Consider the following 26,525-nt stretch of genomic DNA (forward strand, 5'->3'; position numbering starts at 1 on the left):
ACCCAGGTGGTTGTGACTGATTGCTCTTAGATTTCGTCTTGTTGGATATCAATGGATTTACAATCGACTGTGGCTTAGGTTTCAAGTTTGCTCACATAGGCTGCCAATGAGTTAGAGCCACGTCAGTCTGACGGCCTCCTTGTTTAGTGACTTTCACAATTCCCCCTTTTGGTCAATCTTCCATACATAAGAGATTTGGTATTAGTGCCATTCTCAGTCACCCTCAGGGTTAAGTTATTCTTTTTTCCCCCTTTTATTAAAAAAATCGGTTTATTTATTTATTTTAGAAAGAGAGAGAGAGAAAGTGCACACGAGCAGGGGAAGGGGCAGAAGGAGAGGGAGAGAGAGAGAGCAGCAGACTCCCTACTTAAGGCAAAGTCAATGCAGAGCTTGATCTCACGACCCTGAGATCATGACCTGAGCCAAGATCAAGAGTCAGATGCTTAACCGACTGAGCTAGCCAGATGCCCCAGGGTTAAGTTATTCTTATCTCACTGTGCAACTCATAGGTTATAAAGACAGGTTCATGGCAAGTTTTTTTGTTCTTGTTTTTCTGTTCACCTCTTGTCCATCTTGTTTCTACTTCTCTAAGTGTGATGGAGAACATCTAATGTACTACTGATGGCCATGAACACACATTTAAGACACTTGACAGAAGACAGTGTGCTAGGGAGACTACAAAGTTGACCTTCAGGAGGACAATACTGAAAGACTGAAGGGTGCTCCTTAGCCAGGGCCCCCATGAACCAAATGAGTTGATACCAAATAAATCAAAGAATGGACCTAAAGAGAGGCTTTTATTTCAGACAAGTGGTTTGTTTGTTAATTTCTTGTATTTGAGTTTTTGCAATAAGGGAGGTGTTGTTCTAGGTACAGTGGGAAATACTTGTTAGGTCACGGACTCCTCCTTATTCAGTCAACAAAGTAATCGCAAGTAATTCTTTTACCTAAAGCCACCTTAGCAAGAGAGCATAGGGACTTTTGTTGTGTAGTTAAGTCCTTAGGGTTAATTTCAGCAACAGTTAACAGATTTAAGGACAAGATTCTAAACCATGTTTTCATTTGCATTTACTCCAAACCAAGGAAAGTGGGCTTCTTTCAATGATGCCCATACAGAGGGGCTTACCATCTGCTGGAAAACTTCTCTTGGATTGGTGATACACGTTTAGAAGAGTGGACCAAGGCTGCAATTCTGGTTTGTTTTGAAGTGGTAGTGGTGCTGCTCAAATTTCTCATCCATACTAGCCATGTACTTGCCTGCCATTGAGACGGGTGACACACTACACATATTTATAACCATTACCACACAGACAAAAACATATCCTGGAGAAGCAACATTACCCTTGTTAAAGTGGTATTATTTATTGGTTTCACTATTGGGGATGCTATCATTTGTGGTTAATAGCCAAGGGTCGGTGGTGGAAGGATTACAAGAGGCCAAGCTATCAAAATTCATCTGCCTTCTGAATTTCTTGCATAGTAAGGTTTTGAATCATTGAGCAGGCAATTCATATTGATTTTGGTTTAGTATGATAAACCCAGCAGTTAGTTAAAGTTTCTTGCAGTAGCTGTTGCTTGTGAAATCCTAATTATAGCATTGTCTTTCCAGGAATTTACAGAGAGAAAAGGCAAGGAGCAAAAAGGCAAATGATATGGAGGTTTCATACTGGAGATTAAGATCTTGATGCCTGATCCTTGAGAGCTGTTTACTTTAAGATGCTTCCATGAAGGAAACTCCCTAGTCCGTTTTGATTTTAGATCTCCAATGGTGTGCCGTGCCAAGATTCTGGAGGAAGGGTTTTCAGTTGGGAGATGTGAACCAAGTTTCAGGAACCTGAGTTTTTGCTGCCATCTGAGTAGTGAGGAGGACCAGGTACTGCCCTTCCAATGAGGTTCAAAGGCAGTCTTTGTTCTTAGTGGTTCTAAGTCAGAAGAGCGGAGGAAAATTGTAAACCTTTCTTTGGAGAGTCATGGCTCAATATTTGGGGAAGCTAGAAAAATTCAGGATACAGCCCAGTGTACAGGTAGATATCAAACCTCAGAAACAATAAACAGGACTAAAATCTGATATCCACAAAGGTATGTTATAGTTTTCTACTGAAAATAATTTTTTGCTCTATAATCACCCTTATTTCTAGCAAAGATATTCACAGTAAGACTAATTTGTTTGCAGAGTAAGTCTAGTTGCATTAAACTTGGCTGATATTTTACATAAATGCAGCAAGAAAATGGTTAATCATATGCATTCTTTTTAAGCCTGCTTGCTAGAACTTTTCATAAAGAATCTCAGATTGGACTTTTAAAAGCTTCTTGAGGTTAAAAAGTCAAGCAAAGTACTATCAGACTTTGTGTGAAATACCTATGGATTTGGCTGAATTATTCTCTTCTTGGGGGTCCCCAAAATATCCTGAGATTGCTGGGCCTGCCTTACTTATCTGGCAAGGCTACCAAAAACCCTATAGGCAAGTTACCAGATGGCTTTTCCAAGGGATTTTATTGACTCCGTAAAGTCAACCTTAGCTCCTTAAAATTGTCTGGTCATACCTGATTCTATGCACATCATTTTCAAATATTACATTCTAGTTAAATCTTCGGTAATATAATCAATGTTTCCAATGTGTCCTGTTAAAAGGAGAACAAATTCTTATTAAAATTATGCAAATAACTATAGTGCCATGAAAATAAAACACTTGTTAAGAATTTTCTAAATTCTAAAAAGATCAGGTAGGAAGAAAGAAATGTTTCAATTCTGTTAACAAAGATATAATTTACCAAATTGCTGTAAGTTAAAGATAATTTAATAAAAAAAAGTTTTTCTTAAATCTGAAAAACAAAACACTAAAGAGCTAGCAATGTTTCAAACAAAAAAAATCACAAAAAACTATAATTACCCCATCAGTTCATTCAGTCCCACATAATTAATTCTTGTTCTGCTTGATCTTGGGTTAACAGTTTTATGAATTCCACTTTTCTGTTAGAGTTCTTGAAATTCTTACCCATTCAGTGGTATGATTATTAAAGTTACCAGAAAGCTATACTTTTTAGAGTCCTTTCCATAAGTGTCTTTGAAGACAAAGCAATTTTGTAAAAGCATCAGAATAAAAAACTGTCTGTAAATGACAAAAGGATTTAAAAATGGCCATGGTTAAAGATTTGGTGAGAGTTCATTATAATGCAATTGACAAGAAAATTTGTTTTTTTCTGTGGCATACATTTAAAGACAGTAAGTAGAATTATGACCAATAACATTATACCAGGACATATCAGATTTTTGGGAGTTTCATACAATTTCTGGAATACTTTTATTAATAACACATCTCCAAACAAATATAACCTAAAGGAGATTTAACATCACTTTGTATTTAACAATGATTCCCACACAATTTAATATATCAAATAAGTCTCATTAGTTCAACATCTCTCTTTTTACGTGGAGAGAATAAATTCTTTAGAAATTTTTCAGGTACACATAGAAATATCTTAAAGTTAGTGAGAGGTCAAAAAGACCTCATTTAGAATTCTCTTTGGGGGAGGTTGTCAAAGATATCAGAAGGTTTAAAACACTTGATTAAATAGGATCATGGGTCATTGTGAAACAATACTTAGTTATCCGTTTAACCAAAGTAGCAATTAAAGACTTTGAAGACAAACAGAGAAAGTTACACAGTTGTAAAAAACAAAACAAAACCATTAGTTACTAAAAAAAAAAAAAAAAAAGACAAAAAACCAAAAAACTGTAACTGTTTTAATAGAAAAGACTCATTTCTCCCCAGGAATCAAAAACCTGATAAAAGCAAGATGGAACACAGGACTCTATTTCGGTAAGACACAAAATCTTTGCTTTCCAGGCAGATTACCCAAAAGGTAAAGAAAAATTGCTCACAATCTCTTATCAAGAACAGACCAATGGTCCAAGAAAACTTTATCATTTTTAAAAGATGAAAGAAAATTAAATTTTAGTTTTATATAAGCATACTATTGATAGGAAAGCTTATCTTTAGGAAAAAATGATTCTCTTTTCCTTTAAAATGCATCTCCATACCCTATCCTTCCTCTTCTCAAAAATACATCCTTCTTTCCTTGCATACTGAGTTTTTTTTTTTTCTTATTATTTCTAGCACCTTTAATTACATATACTGGTTAGAATTCTTACCCTTAGAAATTGTAATTTGTAGTGAAAACTAAGACTATTACACCAGGATTCTGTAGACTGCAACTTTATGAATACATTTCATGATATCTAGAAGCATATTTTTCTTCATGGTAAATTTTTCAATGTGGCACAAGATATGTTTGCTAATAATCCCAAATATCTTGAGTTTCTAATAAAGAGCCCCACATAGATAAATCTATTTTCAGTAACTTTTCAGTATATGATAGATTTTCAATGAACACTTACCATTTAACTCAGTATAATTTCAAGGTTTCAAGCTACCAAAAGACTTTGGGAACTTTTTGAATCCTACTATATCTCTTTAATTCATTGTTCATAACAATAATATTAAATCACAAGACCTTAAACAGCTAGCCATCATCTTAAATTATTTTTCTTGCTGATAAACTGTGTAACAGAGATAACATTAGCTTATTTTATTAGTAATCATAGGTAAAATAAAAGTTGTAAATCTCCACTCTACTTAATGTTTATAACTCTGAGGACCTACCTCTTCTAATTAAACCACAAACATAAACTAGCATTTATTTACCAATGATTATCTCAGATCATGTGAACTTGAAAAAAGAAATTGTGCTAGTTTCTGTATTTCTGAGAGAATACTCACTTTATATAAGAGCTTCTTTTTCTTTAAGTCAGTTAAAAGAACTCTTACAAATTAATTTTGGCAATGCCATCTGGAGGTGGAAAAATTACACATCTAAAGCATACATATACAGACATACAAAAACATACAGATAGATACAGAGATCTTATAGATTTTATTTTAAAACTTTAGCCATGAGACCGGATGATATAAAATTTACTAGTTTATAAAGGAACAAGGATCAAGATTGTGTTTCTGGTTGTTGGATAGGTTAAGATTACCCCTCAGGTGGTTAATGCTTTTTACTAATATTTGTGGAGAATAGTTTTAAAATGTTTCATTTGCCTTTTGTAAGATTTTTTTTTTTTTAAGATTTTATTTATTTATTTGACAGAGAGAGACAGCCAGCGAGAGAGGGAACACAAGCAGGGGGAGTGGGAGAGGAAGAAGCAGGCTCCTAGCAGAGGAGCCTGATGTGGGGCTCGATCCCATAACGCCGGGATCACGCCCTGAGCCTAAGGCAAACTCTTAACCGCTGTGCCAGCCAGGCGCCCCTTTGTAAGATATTTTAAAGGGGCATTTTTTGCTTCATTTAATCTCTTAGGAGCATCTGAATATCAATCAAAAACTGTATCCCATTGTTTTGGGGAAGTTTAGAATCCTTTTTTCTCTAAGGTACTTCAAGTTTATATAATAACATGGGTAAATAAATGGGTAAATTTATGTAGATTAAAATCCCCCTGCCACCCCGCCCCCCATGGCCACTGTAATTAAAAATTATCTTTGGTAAGGTTAACCCATTTGTTCAGACATTTGTTCTAGGCCTGTAATTTTTATGTATATATTTAGACAGAATTTTAATTTTTTAAAAATATATTTTTTTAGTTTTTAAGTAGGCTCCACGCCCAAGGCAGGGCTTGAACTCACAACCCTGAGATCAAGAGGTGCCTGCTGTACCCACTGGGCCAGCCAGGCTCCCCTTAGGTGGAGTTTTAGATGGAGTCTCAGTCTTTGGACTTGGAGGAAGCCATTTTCTCTTTTTTTTCCTTTTTTTTTTTTTTTGAGATTTTATTTATTTATTTGAGAGAGAGAAAGAGAGTGCGCATGCATGCCCTCGAGCACAAGTGGGGGGAGGGGTAAAGGGAGAGGGAGAAGCAGACTCCACGCTGAGCAGTGAGCCCAATTTGGGACTCAATCTCAGGACCCTGCGATCAGGACGGGAGCTGAAGGCAGATGCTTAACCAACTGAGCCACTCAGGCGTCCCTCTTTTTCTTCCTTGAGACAAAACTTCCTCTACCTAAGGTCTCACATTGTACCCAGTGGCCAGAATTCTGACCTCCAGACTGTAAGATGATTAAGTTATATTGTTAAATCTACCACATTTGTGGTGATTTGTTATGACAGCAGGAGAACACTACCAATCTCATAGCCTTCACAAATGCAACACACACACACTCTTCCACTCTCACGTACTGTAATCTAGTATAATGTCGAGAAATGGACAGAACCTACATATCTAAGGTAGATTATGGAGTTGACTTCAGATGAATGGCCTATTTTTGAAAACAAAACAAAGCAAATTCTTGAAGGAACAGAGGTTAATCTGTTTTCATTGCTTCTTTATCTTTGGACAAATAATTTCAAAGGAAAAAAATAAATTAAAAAAATCAAAACCTTAGTCTATGGTCTTCTCATTTTTTCTTTTGTTCAAGTATCTTTCCACAGTGAAATGGTTATTTCCTAACAACAATATTCTAATTGTTTTTATAATCTTTGTATTTGGGGGGAGCCATAAAGTATTGAGAACATTTAAACATTATTGAAATAGTTGATTCTTTTGTGAGAGGGATAATGACCAAGTATTGACAGATGAGCTAGTTTGCTTCTGAATCAAGGATGACTTAGTGAAGGATGTCTAAAAGTCTGAACTGAGCTTCCTGGAGATCAGGAAGTTTCTGGCCTTTATAGGAATTGGAAGCTTTAAAAGGAATAGTGAAAATGATTGCACTTAGCAAGACATATCCAAACAGTCACGCTTGCATTGGCATGCGTCACCTGCCCCACGTTTGAATGTACTTGGTTTGCCTGGTTCTGTTATTATATAAACTTGTTTTATGTCCTCGGATTGTGTTTTCCTTTCTTGGGCCTCCATCTAATGGTAAACTCATCCTTAACAGAACAGAGCACTTTATCTCTGTTTGTTCCCCTGCACAATAAACACTCAATATACTGTTGACTAATTTCTCATGGTAGCTAAAGTAGAAACCACCTGCTCAGGGACCAGAATTTTCCTTCAAACCTCAAATACAGTATTACTTCAGCTAATTGCATTCATACACTACTTTTATTCCCAAGATATAAAGCCAACCTACATTGCTGTGAGTCACCTTCGCACCTGTCTGCAATGCAGGCAGAATGTGCCACACACAATAACAACAGGTTTGCCTTACTCGATAACCCAAATAAAACATTCTTGTGCAAAATAAAAGGATCATTCAAGTAGATCAAGGCAGTGGCTCTCCAACTTGAGTGTGCACAATAATCATGTGGGATATGCAGATTCCTGGGTCTCCGGATTCAGAATATGGGGTTTCACTACAGATAGTCGGGGGACTACATCTTCATGCCAAAAGCAAAAACAAGCAAAACCAAAACCAAGTAAGTAGGCTCAACCTGTAAAAAAATAGTTGAGTGAGGTGGATTTTTTTTCTAGAATTGGGAGGTAGTATCAGGTAAATCTTATCCAGGGTAACAAGCTTAATCTCTGATGGCTAGGTTGGTTGGTTGTTGGTTTGTCTGTTTCATTGTCTTTAAAACAGCAACTGAAACACCTAAGATATCTTTAATTTCATTCAAGAAAAACCATGTGGCAAATGGTTCACCATGATGCCTCTCTATTTGGACTAGAATGAGCTCAGCCATGAAAAGTTCTGAACTATGAGCATGTCTGAAAGAGAACAAGAACTCCAGTTGGGCAGATATGAGCATATTAGAGCCATGGGGCCAGGGGACTAACCTACTGCAGAAGCTAACCTGGGAAGAATAACCAAGGGCTCCAAGACCAGGAGTTCATTATTCCAAGGAAGAAGGCAGAAATTGAAATTGCCAATATTTTTCAGTATGGGCACAAACGTGTGTGTGTGTATTTCTGAAAATGGCATGGCAGAGCAGAGTGTACCAGCAGAGAGGACCATGTGTGACACCGAAAAACACTACCACCTTTTTTTTGGAAGCCGTGTGTTTCCAGAGTGAAGATGAGTTTATAGACATTGGCGGTCATCGTATCCTGAATCCATTGCTTTCTAGCAAAGAGCTAGGTGATCATTAGCAAATTGTTTGGAGCAGAATTTTCCTTATTGTAAAAATGAAGGTAATAATAAATAAGATACAATTTAACTGGGTGTCTAAACACTGGAAATATCACCAAAATGAAATTTTCCTGAAAAGTTTTGTCCAAAAATTGTCTTATACAAAAAAATCTCAAAGGTAACAGAGTAATACTGTTTTCCTTCAATATGTTTCACAGAGTTTATTAATACAAGAATAATTTAAAATACATGAGCATATGTATAATGTATTAAATTAGAGCAAGTTTTCTCCTTTAGCTGTGCTGATTTCACTTGAGTTTATAGTTACTGCTCATATGTGCGGCATCTGCTATACTGAATAAATCAATACATCAATTAGGACCACAGAGCATGAGCTAGCAAAAGAGCACAAATTCCAAAGCTTAGGGATGTGTACATGAATCCTTCTGGTTAATTCTAATGAAATGTAGTAGAAAGAGTACTAAATTGGGAATCAAGAGAGTTGGGTTCTTTAGCCTAACACCTGTTATGGATTTCTTTGGCAAGTCGCTTTCAAGTAAAATATGAAAAAGCAGTTATATACAAACAGTTTCCATTGACTTTTATGCAACAGTAACCCTTCTTCTCTTTCCAAAGGAAATCAAACTCATCTCAGCTATATGAATCAGAACATTTAGGACCCCTCCTTTATTCACACTAGGATCCAAGGAAGTGCTACCTGTTTGTTTCCTTTTTGCCTTTTACTGCCCTTCTATTCCTCCATAAAACCTCACCAACCAAACTAAAGAAAACATCTGAAGTTCCTAAACATCTCTAAATGTCAAATATTTTTTTTGAAAATCACTGTTAATGTCTTAAACACTGTCAACATCTAACTTTGATGATTCTTTGAACATTTAAGCTAAAACATTTGATATTTTACTTAGTTAAGTTTATTTATATACCATATTCTGGATTCATAAAAACATATATTGTCTTCTTTTTGAGATTTATTTATTTATTTGAGAGGGAGAGAGTGAGCTGGGGGAGGGGCAGAGAAAGGCAGAGGGAGAAAATCTCAAGCAGACTCCCTGTTGAGCACGGAGCCCCACACAGGGCTGATCCTAGGACGCTGATATCATTACCTGAGCTGAAATGAAGAGTGGGATGCTTAACTGACTGAGCCATCCTGTGCCCCCAAATCATATAGTATCTTATTCCATACACACACACACACACACACACACACACACACACACACAGTATTTCTTCCTTATTTGCAAAACCTCCACATTGGGAGAGGGGAGGCATATGGACTGTGTTCAGCTCAATGCACATTTCCTTCATAGCCTTGTAGATATAGCTAGCATTAAGATGGAAAGAGAACTCATGACTGATCCTGAGAAAGTCCTTTAGAGAGTCCTAAGTCATCTTGAAGTCTTGTCAGTGCTGATACAAAGGGAAGCAATAGCAAGATGTCTAGTAGCTACCTTGAAAACACGGTGTGACATTAAGATGGAAGTCATGAACTAGCAAAAGTAGAACAGATAGGAGGAGAACAGGTCTACTGAAGGTGAAGCAGACAAAGCTCGCACCAGCCAGACTGCCTATTTCTAGACTTCTTTTATTTGAAAAATAAATAAAACATTATTTAAGCCACTGATATTAAGACCCAGCCTTGCTTAATCCTGATCTTAACATTTTTTAGACCAAATATAGAGCAGTATAGGATTTCAGTGATCACCTCTACCTTTTTTTATTTGAAATACCTTACGCTACTACCAAAGAGACTTATGCTTTCTTTTTTTTTTTTTAATGGCTCTTAGAAAATTAATGCACTCACATGAGAGGAATAAAAAATCCTGGGCAAAAGAGGAATAGCATATGAAGTATATGGATTAGTACATAGACATAGAGATAAAGAAGGAATGCAGAGACATAGGTCATAATCGGGATTGCTCTTTAAATTTTTTTAGAGGGAAAATTGAAGACACCTATGTTTGAAAGCCCCCTGGACCTCTTAGTCTCTTCCTTTCTTAGACACACACATAACCATTCTGAGTCTCAATTTTTTTATCTGTAAAATGAAGATTGAGTTATTACCGATCTCACAGAATTTTATGATAATCCAATGATAGAAGTCTGCACAGAGTACTTTAAGACACCCATACAGTAAGTGCTCAATAAATTGAAGCCATTTTTGTTCTCATTATCATCAACAGTCTCTCTCATTAGTTAACCAGTCTGTTCTTCCTTTTAATGATTGAAAGATGGAACCAGATGGCTTCTAAAGTGTCCTCTCAAAGCAAACATTCTTTCACCCAAGGCAGGTATAAATAATGTATATGTTAACAGTTGACACCAAATCACCTTCCCCTGGCTGCTTACACAGCTTCTACTTAAATTTTTACAGCGTCTCAAATTCTAATAATTTGAGTTTTGTTGTGCTCTTGATTGAAAATTAAGGTTACGGGGGAGTGGTTAGGGGTTAAATATTAGACTACTTTATTCCGAACCCCACTTGCTCTGTGAGCTTTGGTGTTGTAAGATAAAAAGAGATAATAGGGAAAAGTGAGGGATATCAGTGGGTGGAGCTCTTTGGAGGGGAGGGGCTGGGATGAGCAGGTGTGCCTTTGAATATAGCCCACTAAGTAGAAAGAACTGTAATGAAGGGTAAGAGTGGGAATGAAAGGTTTAGGAGAAAAGCAAGGTATAGCCTCCAAGTGTACTGTTTTGAGTAAGGATCAAAGTAGATGAAATAGCTCCCTGGACTAAGATCTTCCCAAAGACTGAGAATGATCTCTCTAGTCTTCATTAATATGCCCTTACAACTAGCACAGTGCTTGGCAGGTAGTAGAGTATTTAATATTTGATGAATGTTCAAAAACTTGCCAATTTTCACAATACTAATCTTAGATGCCAGGAAGAACCAAGGTCTTCTGAATAGAATTCTGGTGACTTTTTTTTTTCTTCCCATCATTTGCACATTGTTTTAGCTTCACTGCCTAGCACAGTAAATATCTGATAAATGAATGAACAAATTAATGAATATCCCACTCTGCTTTTGTGAATATGCCATGGTACAAAAAGAAGAAAGACGAGAAGATAAAAAAGGAAAAAGGAGAGAGCCATCTCTGTTCCCTTCCTGCCCCCTCATCTCCTCTTTCTCTGCCTTCACCCACTCCAACACCCACACGCAGTTCAAACCTAATCCAAAAAAAATTCTAAATCGGAGGAAGATGTGCGGGAATAAGAATGAGGCATTTGGCCTTGGTATTTTTATTTTAATATATGTACTTGCAAAGGACAAAAGAAAGGTCAGACAGCCAACAATGCAGGAAGCCGTTGAAAAAAATAATAATTGTAGGGGAAAGCAGGGTTCTCTCTGACAGTAGTGACTAAGGATGAACAAATGTTGAGCAGCTGTTGTCAAGGGGATTCATCTGAACCACAATTTGGAGGAGAGGAGTTGTTTTGTTGCTTAACATATTTAATATGCACAGAAAGGGATGAGAGTAAATCATGCCTCATTGTAGGAGTCCTAATATGTGCCAGCAGGTGCTGCCTGAGTCAGACAGACTCCAAAAACCCACTTAGAAAATGCTGCAGGAAGTCAAAGAAGTTGGATGAGTCCCACATCTGATTGGGTGGGAATCATTTGTTAGGGGGACAGGTTTTTTAGCTGAAACACATCTATGTGGGAGTTCTGTGCAAAACGATCTTGCAAAGGGGAAAAAAAAATAGAAAAGAAAAGGACAGCCTTTGGAGAGAAGGCAAACCAATTCAGAACAAAGATGAGGCCGTTTCAAGCGCGAGCTGCTGGGAAAGTGCAGATTTTCTCCCACGAATAGCCCTCCCCGCCCAACCCTCTGTGGTGTATTCAGTCTCCAGCCCAACCCTCTGTGGTGTATTCAGTCTCCAGCAGGTTCCCAGTCCACTGCCTTGGCTCACCAAATGTTTGATGCTCTACTATGAAAGGCTACATTAAAAGCGTGGGGTTGGAGGAAGATTCAGGAAACTCCAAGTTCAGTTTCTCTCTCTAATTTTTAATAAACTCTAGTTGGCCTTGTTTTACCATGGCTTTACCTTTTATTTAAATACTATAACTTGCATTGTTTTTATTACTACTAAAACAATGAATACTCATAGAAAAGCAAAATAGAATAGTGCCAAAAGCTAGTCAGCCTAAATTACTACTTAGATTGTAATATTTAATACCTCGGTGACTTTGAGCATGACATTGAATCTCTCTTAGTCCCAGTTTCTTCAACTGTAAACCAAAGGTATTAATGGTACGTAATTTATAGGGTTGCATGAGGACTAAATGAATTAATTTGTGAAAATAATTTATAAAAGTGCCCTGGCATTTATTAACTGCTTTGTAAGTGTCAGTAATTATTGCACAAAACACAAAAGATTTTAATAATATTAACACAATAATAGAGATACGTTATATATATATATATTATATATATAAATATATAATATATATATATATATACCCACGACCCCATTCCAACTATATATATATATATATATACCCACGACCCCATTCCAACTAGAGGTAGCCACTATAAAATTCTGGCATGTTGTCTTACTTGTATTTTGCTGCTTTACATATTTTGTAAGTCCTTTTTTTCAATGTTGCTAGTACTAATACTATAACAACCATAAGACACATATCATATTTTTCTTGCACCATGTTTGGAGTTCAAGTTCTTTTTCATTTAATTGTTATGTAATTCAAATTAACGTGTTAAATTATTAGCTCAGTTTTACAAATAAACACATTAAGCATGAGTGTGTTTGGTAGGCATAATTTTAAAGTCATTTGCAATGACTCGCACTCTCTTTATAACCCTTTCTCATTGCGTGTGGGTAGGAATATGATGGGATTTTACTCCTGTGGTTACTTGATGTGGTGATGGTGAAGGAATTTTGCACATGTAACTGGTGTTCCAAATCAGTTGATTTTGAATTAATCACAAGGTAGATTATCCTAGGTGGGCCTAACCTGTACGGCTAAAACACTCACTTGTTGGGCTTGGAAAAACAAAATGCCATATTGTGGAGAGCGTGATGTGGCCAGGAATGATGGAGGGCCTCAGTCCTCCAACCACAAGAAACTCAATTCTGCCAACTACCCTTGAGCGTGAAAGACCTCAAGCCTCCGTTGAGATTACAATCTTGTGAGACACTGAACAAAAGATTCAGCTAAACTCTGTGAACTCCTGACCTACAGAAACTCTGAGATAATGAATGTGTACTGTTTTAAGCCACGAAGTTTATGGTGCACAGCATACTAAGTCTAAAAAAATACAGGAGAATGAAAGTCTAATTAAGGAGCTCAATATGAATAAGATACAGAATGAACCCTTGAATCCAGTTCTGACTAATGTCAAAACAGGTGTGCTTAATAGCTCTAGTACAAGCGTTCATTTAAACAAGTATAATGTGTATTTCTTAAATTACCATGTAAATATTATTTGCTCAGTTTTATTCCACAGCTTAGGTATATGTTTATATAGTGAGCCAAGAGCCTATGTTGGATATGTGGCATGTTTCGTATTTGGAAGCAGTGCTACTAAACATATATTTCAAACTAAACCTTTTCTTGCATCTCCTTAGCAAATTTTGTAGGATCCAATTCTTTACAGTAGAGAGACTGAATTAAAAAGCATGTGCATTTTAAAAACATTTATCCTATTCCTAATGTTATATAACCAACAATCCCACCAGAATCCACACGAGTATGGAGTTCCTCTCTAGAATATATTATGTACTAAAACATATATTATATCAAATTTATAAAATCTGCAAAATAATTTTATGAAATTTGGAAAAATATAATTATGATTAAATCTACACCAAAAGTGCTTTAAGACCTTTTCATAGCACATAGTGGAAAACCAAAAACATATTACCTTATTCTCTAATGGGCATATGCCAATCCCAGAGTAAAGAGTGGCAGCCAGTTAATGACCATTGGTAGTTGTTGGAATATTACTATATGCAGAAAGGAAAGTGGTAGACAATGTGAAAATCTTATCAGAACAAAAATTCTAACCTCTATGCCCATAAGAAATTTGAATAGTTGTTAACAGGTTTTTCTAACACTTTCCCCCCTTATTTGTTCCTGTCTGAATGCAATTAAAAAAAGGGAAAGTCAAGGGGGAAAATAGAGTGAATTAATGAAAAACATAAAGAACCTTCAAATTATCAGCACACCCTGTACCAAAAATCGAATCCATCATGTATTAATAAGAAATAGTTTAAGAAAAAAAAAAAAGAAATAGTTCAGGTAAGAACAATAGAATATGCAGAAATTCAGTGCATTATCTCACCTTATCCACCCTCCCTGAAACCTTGTCCCTACTTTGGTGCATTCTTGGCCCAGAGCTCCATGATCACAGATTTGCCTGACATGGGCCAACTAGAATTTCTGTGACAAAATTTCAAATTCCCAAGAGTGTTAAATGGATGTCTTAAGGCAAAAAGCTACTTCCATTCTTACCAGTCTGGTCAGGGGGTTGAAGATCATATTTCAGCCTCCACCGTACAGAAGAGCAGATACTCTAAGAAGAAACAGAGATAAGTTATCCATTAATTAATAATTACAATAAATATTTCCTTGAAAAAAAAATAAACTGTATTTCAGGGTTTTTGAAAATTTCTTTAAAGTTTTTTTTTTTTTGATGGAAGAGAAAAGGGAGATTTTTTTTTCAACTTTTTATTTAAAAGTAATTATAGATTCATAGGAGGTTGCAAAGAAATAGAAAAATCTTATGTACAACTTCTCCCAGCCTTCTTCAATGCTAACATCTTACACAACTTAGTACAATATCAAAAACAAAAAAACTGGCACCGGTAAAACCCATGGAATTTATTCAAGATCTGTTAATTATACATATACTCATTTGTGTTTGTTTATGTATTTGTATAGCTCTATGAAATTTTAACATGAGAGTATCTTTGTATAACTACCATCAAAATGAAGATTTTTAACTGTACATACATATCACCACAGAATTCTATTACCCTTTCAGACACACCCATCTCCAACTCCTATCCTTAACCTTAGCAACCAATAATATCTTCTCCACCATTTTGATTGTGTTATTTAATGAGTGTTATAAGCAGGGAATCATGCTGAATTTATCTTTTTAAATAAGCTTTTTTAATTCAGCATAATTTCTTTAAAATTAGTCTGAATTGTTGCATGTATCAATAGTTTGGCATTTAATATTGCGGAGTGGTAGCTCATAGTATGGATGTAACAAAGTTTGTTTACCCATTCACTCACTGAAGGACATCTGAGCATTTTCCAGTTTAGGGCTATAATGATTATGTAAAACTGCTATATACATTCATGTGTTAAGTTCTTGCATGAAAATAAGTCTTGCATGAAAATAATTTCTCTGGAATAAATGCCCAAGAATGCAATTGTGTGTCATGTTGTAAGATTATTTTTAGCTTTAAAATTAACTTCCAAACTATTTTCTAAAGTGGCTGTACCATTTTACATTCTCACCAGCAATGGGTAAGTGAGCTAATACCTCCATATTTTTGCTAGGATTCAGTGTTATCAAAATTTTTTATTTTATCCATTCTGATATGTGTGTAGTAATATCTCATTATGGTTTTAATTTATATTCATGTAATGAATAATGATGTTAAACATCTTTTCCTATGTTTATTTCTCATCTGTCTATCCTCTTTGATGAAATATCTGTGCATGTCTTTTGCCTATATTAAAATTGGATTGTTGTTCTTTCACTGGTGACTTCTCAGAGTGCTTTATATAGTCTAGAGACAAGCCCTTTGTTGAATATGTGCTTTGTAATATATTTAAATAAATCTCTATAAAGACAGATGCATCCTTTCAACATAAGATGTTTCACAGATGAAAAGTTTTTATTTTTTCATGAAGTCCAATTTATAAATTTATAAATTTTTACATTTATGGATTGTGCTTTGATGTCAAGCCAAGGGAAAGACCCTGGAGATTATTTTCCTATGTTCCTCAAACTTACAAAGAGTATCCATGGGATGCCTACAGATAAAATCATACTTAATAGTGAAAGATCTCCAAGATTAGGGAAAAGGCAAAGATTCTTTTCATACAACTCTTATTTGACATAGTACTGGAAGTCCTAGCCACTGCAATAAGTCAAGAAAAGGAAATGAAATGAATATAAATTTTTTAAAATGAAATAAAATTACCTCTATTTGTAGCTGATATGATTATCAACATAGAGAAATTTAGGAAATTTTATTCTAAAATATATATGGAAAATAAAAGATCTAAGAATAACCAAAACAATTTTGAAAAAGAAGAGTCAAGTATTAGTAGTCTTTCTTTCCAAAATTAACATTTACTATATAGCAATAGTAATCAAGATATTGTGGTACAGGTGAATGGATAGACACTTAGATCAATAGAACAGATTAGAAAATCCAGAAATGGATCTATACAAATATGCCCAATCAATTTTTGACAAAGGAGCAAAAGCATTTCAATGAATGAGGGATAGATTTTTCTTTCTTTCTTTTTTCCTTTTCTTTGGAATCGCTTTTTTCAATAAATGCTGTATCAATTGGACATCCATTGACAAGAAAGAAAAAAGAAAGAGAAAGAAAGAAAGAAAGAAAGAAAGAAAGAAAGAAAGAAAGAACCTTGATCTAAATTTCACACATAATACAAATTCAATTCAAAATGTATCATAGACTTAAATATAAAGTGGAAAACTATAAATCTTCTAGACGATTTGTTTTAAATCATTAAAATCTAAAGTCGCTTGCATGCAAATGAAGTTAAGAAATAAGAATAGATTACTTTGAGTAGAATCAGAGTATTTTAAGCTTCTTTGAACAGGTGCATCAGCATTTAAACATTACAGAGAGTGTTAGTAAACCCCTGTCTAAAACAGGAAACATATAATCAGCGCGTTTTTTGGTAGATCAATATTCTAATCAGGGAAACATTCCTGATTGTGACTCAGTGATAAGTTGCCCTTATTTTTTCATAATTCTTCTTGGAAACATCCAGTATATCAGGAATAGACCAGAACCATGACATGTAAATTGTTTGCTTTGTCTCAACTAGTCTATTCAGAAAGATATGGAATAATAGTGTCATGGTAAGAAAGCATTAACAGCTCGAACACTAATATTTGACAAGATTGGATACATATGTGTTTCTAAAGACTAGGTACAGCCAAGATGAATAGGATGATATCCACTGAAGTTCTGTGCAAACTAAAATTCAATAAATTTTTAGTTTTGGTAGGGCAGAAATAAAGAAACAGGGAGTACGCTTGGAGTGAGTGTGCCACATGCCATGTGCAGCCTTTGGCAAATCATTAAACTTCTTTGAGTCTCAGTTTTCTCATTTTAAAAATAAGAATATAAAATGGGGCACCTCAGTCAATTAAGTGTCTGCCTTTGGCTCAGGTCACGATCCCAGGGTTCTGGGATCGAACCTCACACTGGGCTCCATGCTCAGTGGGGAGCCTGCTTTTCCCTCTCCCTCTGCCTGCCGTTCCCTCTGCTTGTGCTCTCTCTCTGTGTCAAATAAATAAATAAAATCTTAAAAAAAAAGGAATATAAAATCTACCTCAAACACTTGTGAGGATTTGTGAAATATGTAAAGAGCTGGCCCAGGATTGGTACTCAATGAATGGTAGTTCTAGGTACAGATAATATTGTCATTGGAATCCAAAGAAAATGACTTTAAATCTCTTGCCATAAAGAACCTATTAATAAGTTACCAAAGGGCTAATTTTAATTGCCACTTTCTCTTTACTTGCCCTTAAGCTGAGTGATAATTACCCATGTGCCTATATCACGTTTAACTTTGAGACTTAAATTTCTCTCATTTCTTAAATTTCTCACTGCTCAAGGTGTAAGAACTGACAAAGTTCTGACTTCCCCTGGCCATCAGAATTCCCTAATGCCATTTTCAGCTTTTTCTGAAATTAACAGATATCAGCTCTGCGAAGTACTGGAGTGCAAGCTTCCAGAAGACTTTGCTCTTATTACCACAAAATGTCAACTCCCAATGACAGCATGTTATCCTCTCCTTCATGCCACTCCTATTCACTTGCTAACAATCTTCTTTTTAAATAGAAGAACAAAATTCTGACATATCCTTTGACATATCAAAGGACCCATGAACTTGACATTTTTAAGTCACTCATTTGGAGTAACAAATCCATCTGCTGGGTAAGGAGTCTGGACAAGGTTCTTCTTGATGCTTTGCTTCCAGGTCTCATCTGAAAGCTGATGCCAAGGTGTGGTTGCAGTGTCTCCTCAAAGGTGCAGTGGGAAAAGATCCACTTCCACGATGATGTGGCTGTTGGATGCATTCAGTTTCTCACAGGCTATGAGACCGAGGGCTTCAGTTTCTTATTGGCCATTGGCAGGGTCTGTGCACCGTTCATTGCTATACAGGTCTTTCTATAATGAAACTCACAATATAACAGCTTATTTAAGTGAAAGATAGATATTGCTGGGAAGACAAAGTCATAATTTTATATAACCTAATCACAGAAGTGACACCTACACATTTGCCATTTTCTACTGAATAGACACAACTCATGAGTCTTGCCCATACTCAGGATTATTCCAGGTGGAAATACCAGGACCCATGAAAAATTGAAGGCCATTTTAGAATCTGTCTACCGTGGAGTATAAAATCCAATAAAGGTTCATAAAGGCAAATAGGCCATTACAATATAGTTTCATACATACTTTATTTAAAATTTTTAATTACCCTAATATCTAGGCATTATTATCTCATTTTTCAGATGAGGCTAGTAAGTCTCAATGTTGTATCTAAAGCATTCAACAATCAATAAAATCAGTATTTGAACTGACGTTAAGTTTATTTTGTAAAAAGATTTATTTATTTATTTTAGAGAAAGTAAGGGAGACAGAGAGAGAGAGCGCGAGCAAGGTGAGTATCAGAGGGAGAGGGACAAGTAGGCTCCACGCTGAGTGTGGAGCCTGACATGGGGCTTGATTTCATGACCTGAGCTGAAATCAAGAGTTGGATGCTTAACTGACTGAGTCATCCAGGCTCCCCTAGGTTAGATTTATTTAGATTTATAGCTGTGCTCTAAAAATAATGGCAATAAAAATGTGTTTCCCTAGAAGTCGTGTAGATATCACAAAGATAATAACAAATAACATAAATATTTTATGCCAATAAATTCAACAAGTTATATAAAATTGGCAAATTTCTAAAAAAACAAAATGTATCAAAAATTAAACAAAAAAACATAGAAAAGCTAAGTATCTCGTATTTGTTGAGGAAATTGAATTTATAATTGAAAACACTCCCATAAAGAAAATTATAGGTCCACATTTCACTAGTGAATTCTATCACTTATTATGATAAATAATATCAGTCTTAGACAAATATTTTTCAGGAAATAAAAAAGAGAGGACCCTTCAAAACTAATTTTATTACAACAGAATAACTCAGATAATGTAATCCTAAAAGTGTATCTTACGAGGCAACTTTACAAAGAGGAGATATTAGAAACCAATATCCTTCAGGAACAAAGACACATAAATTTATAAGACATTGGTAAGTTAAATCCCATAATATGCAAAAAAATACATAATAATCATAAGCAGAGTTTATCTCAAGAATGCAATGTTTAACATTCGAAAATCAACTAACAAAATTAATCACATTAATAGAATAAAACAATCCATATAATCACGTCAATAGACACAGAAAAAGCATTTGTCAAAATTCAATATTAATGACAAAAAGTCTTGACAAAATAAAAATGAAAGGGAATATCCACTATTTGATAAAGGGCATCTACAAAAAAGTCTTCAGTTAGCATTATGTTAATGGCAAAATATTAAGCAATTTCCTGTTAAGATTTAGAGCAAAGCAAGCATGACAGCTCTGAGCATTTCTTATTCAACATTATACAGTGTGTCCTACCCAGTTCAATAAGGCAAGAGATAATCATAAAGTTTAGAAAAGAAGAAGCAAAATTATCTTATTTTCTATTGACATATTTATGTACTGGTGAAAACAAAACTAAACAATAAAAAAAACCTCCTGAAGAATTATAGTTATTAGAACTAATAAAGAAATTCAGCAAAATACTAGAATTCATTCTATATACAAAGTTCTATTGTGTATTTATATACTATCAATGAACAATTAAAAATAAGATTTCTAAAATGAAAATGACATGTAAAATATCAAAACTTTTAACAAAAAATTGTGCACAATCAGCATATTGGAAATTATAAATTAATGCTGATAGGAATTAAAGAAGACCTAATTAAATGGAGAGATATATCATGTTTATGAATTGGAAGATTCAGTATTTGCCAGACATTATTCATTACTAACCTGATAAACAGAAACAATACAATCTTAATCAATATCTCAAGGTTTTTTGGTTTGTTTGTTTGTTTTTCTGGTAGAAATTGCCAAGTTGATTCTAAAAACTGTATGGAAAAATCAAAAGACCTAAAATTGTCAATATAATTTTTGAAGAGAAGATCAAAGTTGAGGATTTCAGCTACTGATAACAAATTTCAGTAATTAGAAGAGTGTAACAAACGGCACAAGTATAGACATAAAGATCTGTAGAACAGAATAGAGAGTCCAAAAATAAAACCACACTTATAAAGACAAATGACTTTTGACAAAGGTACAGAAGGAAAAGAAAACCTTTCAACAAATGGTGTTGAAGCAACTGCATAAGTTTATTCATAAAATAAAATTTGATCTACTACTCATATCATCCACAGAAATTTATATGAAACAGATGAAATGCATACATAGCTAAAACTGCAAAGCTTCTAGAATACAATAATGGGGACTTTGCAAATTTAGGTTTGCAAGTAATACTTAAGATACAAGAATCACTAAACTAATAATAAAAGATATTTAAAAATAAATTTTATCAAAATAAATATTTTATTCATCCCCCAAAAAACATTAAGAATATGAAAAAGCAAGCCATAGCTTGCGAGAAATTAATCATGGTGTATATTCTGACAAAGGACTTGTTTCAAAATACATAAATATTCTAATACTCCTAGAAATCAATGTGAAAAATAGATAACCCTATTAGGGAAAAAAAGAGAGAAAAAAAAATTCCTAAGGCAAGAGATACTAATTGTCCTTAAGTACAGGAGAAGGTGCTCAAATCATTAGTCATTACAAAAATGAAAATAAAACCATAAGATGACATTTCACAATTACTGTAATGGCTAAAATTAAAAAAAAAAATGATACCAAATATTAGCAAAGATGTGTATGGGCGAATATGCAGAGTAACTAGAACCCTCATATGCTGTTGGTTAGAACACAAAGGAATTCAAACATTTGGAAAGCTATTGGTCAGTACCTTATGGTGGTTGGCAGCCTCTAAGATAATTACCAATCGTCTCCATCTCCTGAAGTCATGCCCTTATGTAATCCCTCACCTTGAGTGTAGACTTATGCTTCTGAAGAATAGAATACAACGGTGTAGTAGCACTTGTGATGAGCATAGCATAAGGTATAAACACCACTGTGTTGCACACCTGAAACTAACATAACACTGTGTGTCAACTATACTCAAAAAGAAAAGACTATCACCAGACCAAATTCAACAACACATTAAAGGCATTACACACACACACACACACACACACACACACACACACACCTCTGACTTTGTACCTGTCTCTGGTCTTTGAACATGATGTTTTGGGAACTACTTGGTATTGGAATTATCTCTTTTTCCAGACTGTGACTTAGGTTTCCAAGTTCTCAGCAACCTTGTTGCCAACTCTAAGAAGGAATTTAAAACCAGATACAAGTATATCTCATATCTCAAATACTGCATGACACATATCTCTACTAAAAAAAAAATTTTTTTTTTACTTATGTTGAAATTCAAATTTATGTTGATGTCCTCTCTTTTCATCAGTTTAATCTGGCAGCCTTAATCTGATGGGACTTGACATCATGGGGAAGCCAACACTAATATATATGAGGATCAACTTGTATTTGACACCAAGAAACAGCTGTCCTTCTGTGCTCCCATACACTGTGTGGACCACAGGAGGAGTAAAAGGAGTCAGTCCAAGTTCCACAGATTCTTTATACTCTAGGCAAATAGAAATGCTCAGAAACAGCACTGCAGAGACTATTTAGATCAATCCAAAATGGCAGGGAAAAATATCCATTAGATGGCATTGAATACATCGTAGCAATGTCCTATTATCAAATGGCCCAGAGGAGTAGTTCCCAAGAAGGAGGGGTAAGAGGGACAGAATTGTGAATTAGGTGAGCACCATACAAGTCTATAAATAGCCTAGATCCTATGTGTTATAGATGTGTTCCATATATATCTTAATCTGTATGTAAATGTTCTAATGAATGCACTATAAAAACCATTAAAACTTACTACTGAATTCACAGAAGGCTCTTTTGGTTCTTTGAGATTAGTTTAGAAATTGGTATATCACTCATCTACTCTATTTGTTCATTTCCTCAAGAGCTGCTGAAAACCAAATAGGTCAGGACACATTTGCCTGAAGCTTTTCAAAGAGGTAAATGTACAGTTCAGCTGCATAAATATCATCTTTAAGGATTAGGTCCAACCAAGGCATTGACTGTCTAGGAAAAGGGGAAAAGTAAGGATTCATCTGCGCTTCTGAGAAATGATGTATAAAGTGGTATTTGTTTTCAAGGGAATATAAAACAGCTCTTTAAGCATGGGAGGCACAGGACGGCACTGCCTCTGCTTCCCATTGCTCTTTCCTTTTATAAGAAACTCCACTGCATCGAGCACAGAATGGGGACAGCAAAGGAAGAAACAAGAGGGCATTTGGCTCTACAGCTTTGGCCAGCTACCCTCTTACTTTAAAAGAGGAACAGGGGCAGACAGCAATCATAATAAAGAGAGAGCAAAATAAAAAGCAACCTTCTTTTTCAAAAAGAACTGCACCCCACTGGAAAAATAGAGATGAAATCAATTCTGAGCAGCCGCTGAATTCACATCGCACAATACTCTATTCAAAGCAAGGTCTGCCAATCATATTTGATAACTTAAAAAAAATGGAGAGAGAAATGATCATTTTACAAAAAAACCCTACCTGTTCCCCACCCTGCTTTCATCAAGAGCATCTAAGTTTATAGGCTGGGGGGACAGGGGAGTTTGCTGTTGTTTATGTCCTAGTGATAATTGTAAATGAGTCTCCAGTGTCTCCCTGTGTGTCCAAATTCTTTCTTCTAAGGACAACGGTCAGATTGAATTAGGGCTCACCCTAATTCAAACGCCTCACCTGTACTTAATCACCTCTCTAAAGATCCTACATTCAAGCATAGTAATATTCTTTCTACTCTGGATGCCTGCTATTTTTTTCTTGCCCTGCATAAAGCCTTCAGCACAAGGAAGAATAGAATTGGCAACAGTGAATACTCTTATCTTTCTCCTGATCTCAGAGGGAAATCATCCAGTCTTTCACCATCATGTACGACATTAATTGTGGGTTTTTCAGAGATGCCCTTTATCAAATTGAAGTTCCTTTGTACAGACATTTTGATGAGTGTTTTTATCAAGAAATGGTGGTGTTGATTTTTACATTTTTTTTCTCCATCTGTTGAGATTATGTTTGTATGTGTTTGTGTGTGTGTGTGTGTGTGTGTGTGTTTTCTGTTAATAAGGTATTATAACTCATTTCCTGATACTAGGCAAACATTCCATTCCAATCCTGGGATCCCACTTAGTTATGATGCATAACTTTTAAAAATATATTGCTGACTTCAGTGGGCTAGAATTTTGTTTAGGATGTTTGTGTTCATATTAGTAAAGCGTTAGTCTGTAGCTTTCTTTTCTTGTGACATTCTCACCTGGATTTTTGTCAGGATAATTCTGACCTCACAAGATGATTTGGCCAGTGTTCCCTCTTATTCCATTGAGAAGAAATGACGTTAATTGTTTTTCAAATGTTTGGTAAAATTCATCTATGAAGCCCTTGGAGCCTGGTCCTTACGTTTTGGGTAGTTTTTGATTCATTCTGATTTATTTCTCCTTTTTCATATCTGATTCTGGTCATTTGAGTCGTCTCATTTTCTCTTGCCTTTTTTCACTAAAGCTTTTTCAGTTGTACTGAACTCATCAAAGAGCCAACCTTTGGTTACACTTATTTTCTTTATTGTTTTTATAATTTTGATTTCATTAATTTCTGCTCTAATCTTTATTATTTCCTTATATTTGATTCATTCATTTTAGTTTGCTCTTTTTTTCCCCTTAAGGTGGAGGGTTAGGTTAAAATCTTTCTTCTTTATCAGTATAGACATTGAACGTAAATTTCTCTCTGAGCACTGCCTCAGCGGCATCCCATAAACTTGGTAGGCCGTGTTTTCATTTCCAGTCATTTCAAACTGTTTTCTAACTTCCCTTTTGATTTCTTTTTTGACCCATTTGATTACTGGAAACTGGGCATTTTAGGAAAAAAAAAATTAGCAACTCTCATTCTCCTCCTGCGTGCTTGTTAGTAGTATTTGCTTGTTAAGCGTTTATTGACTGGATGGACTGTTCTGGTGTAGTCTACCCTCCACTCATCTCTACCAACACAGTGTGAAGCCTCTGACATTGCTCACTGGCAGTCACATTCTTTGGTATGCCCACAGTCACCCTGAGGTTACAGTGGTTTGGGCATTCCCAGTTGTTAAACTCTGTTAATTGTTGGAGTGCTGCTTTATTGTTTCCTACAGTATTCTGGGCCATAAATTGCTTCACAGACTAATTCAATCAAATTTGTGATTTGTTTGAGATTTGTTCTGACCCCAGCAGGGTTCTTCCCAGCTGTTCCTTTTCCCATTTCTGTCTGGCAAACTAGTCAGCCTACAATTTAAACGATATCTTCAGTGCATCTATTCAACTCTTGCCTATATCTATATATACACACATACATATATATGTGTGTGTATATATATCCATATATATATAAAATATATATATAAAATATATATATAAAATATATATATAAATATATATATAAATATTTGTATATATATAAATTTTCACCAATTTTCCTTGAGAGAGGGTCTAAGGAGCTCCTTGTGCTCCCATGCTTGTCTTATATATTTTTTACTTTAGATTTTTCAAAGTAAATTCACACTTGTTCCCATGAAGACAGTACTGAATAAGAGTGGCAACAGTAAGAGCACATAATATCCTTGAGTACTATGTACGTGAAAACACTATGCATATATTGTGCATATTTCTTTTATCTACACTGCTATGCAAATAATTTTATCCCTGCTCTACAGACAGGAAAACCAAAGATGAGGAAGCATTTTACCAAAGTCATTCAAGAGTCCCTGCCAGAATCATGCAATCTACTCAAGTCTCTCCCTTAAACTTCACTGCCTAAAACCAATCATCTGACTTGTAGGCAAATGTTAGTATGAAAAACTTGAATAATAGAAAGACAGCTAAGCTATCTAAAGTTGCCAGAAATTGAATAATAAACTTAGATTTTGCAACCAGTCTTTGGATCATTTGCTCAGAGTACTTTCACTTAAATTATAATTGATTTATGTATATATTTATTATGATGCGCACTGAAGAACCAAGAGCATTTTGGCACAACTCCACAGAGGAGGATTAACCTGTTCCCTTATATTATCTTTAGTTGAAATCAGAGAAACAATCTTCCATCAAATGCCTTGAATTTGTCATGCATTATGCTGGGAGATTTCATACATATCATCCAATCTATTTTTTCTAGTAAGATAAGCTTTGTGGTCCCCATTCTTTGAGATGAGAGACTAGACTCCCTGAAGTGTGAGCTTAAAGAACATTTCCTGTAAGACTGTCATTTCCAGGAGGACAAGGCCTGAGTGTATTTTATTCAAGTTTTTTACTACGTAGTTAAAAAAAGTTTCACTCATAATAATTGTAGGGGAGGAAAAGTTTTCCTTCCTTCCCTTCCAGGTTTTTTGGATGATCTAATAATTAAACTGACACAAGACAGGTTAATAGGAGAAAAATTAAATTTTAATTTTGTATGTATGGGAGCTTATAGAAATATAAGAGTCAAAGTGGCCAAAGAAGGCAGCTTTTATATCTTTTAGACAAACATATTTGTGAGGATGGACAACAAAGAAGTTTGGGCTTGGGGTAATCAAGCAGTGAAGAAATAACAAGGTTTGTTTATAAGACCTTCTTGGCCCTAAATTCTCTATCTCTGGTGATAAGGATGTTACTTTACCTCCTGGTACAGGAAGGTACCAATCATATGGGAGATTTATTTCCTGCCTTCAGGAGGACAAAGGAAGTTCAGAGTGTCCTTGTGCTGGCTGTTTCTTAAGTAACTTTAATTAAAAATAATCAACATGCAAAGTGGAATAGTTTGGGGTGTCCTCCCTGGACCCCACCACAATCATTCAATGCATGTTTCTTGAATTGAAAGAATTGAATTGAATACAGCATG

Source organism: Ursus maritimus, unplaced genomic scaffold (genome assembly GCF_017311325.1).
Source record: "Ursus maritimus isolate PB19 unplaced genomic scaffold, ASM1731132v1 scaffold_23, whole genome shotgun sequence".
In the NCBI taxonomy this organism is placed as follows: domain Eukaryota; kingdom Metazoa; phylum Chordata; class Mammalia; order Carnivora; family Ursidae; genus Ursus; species Ursus maritimus.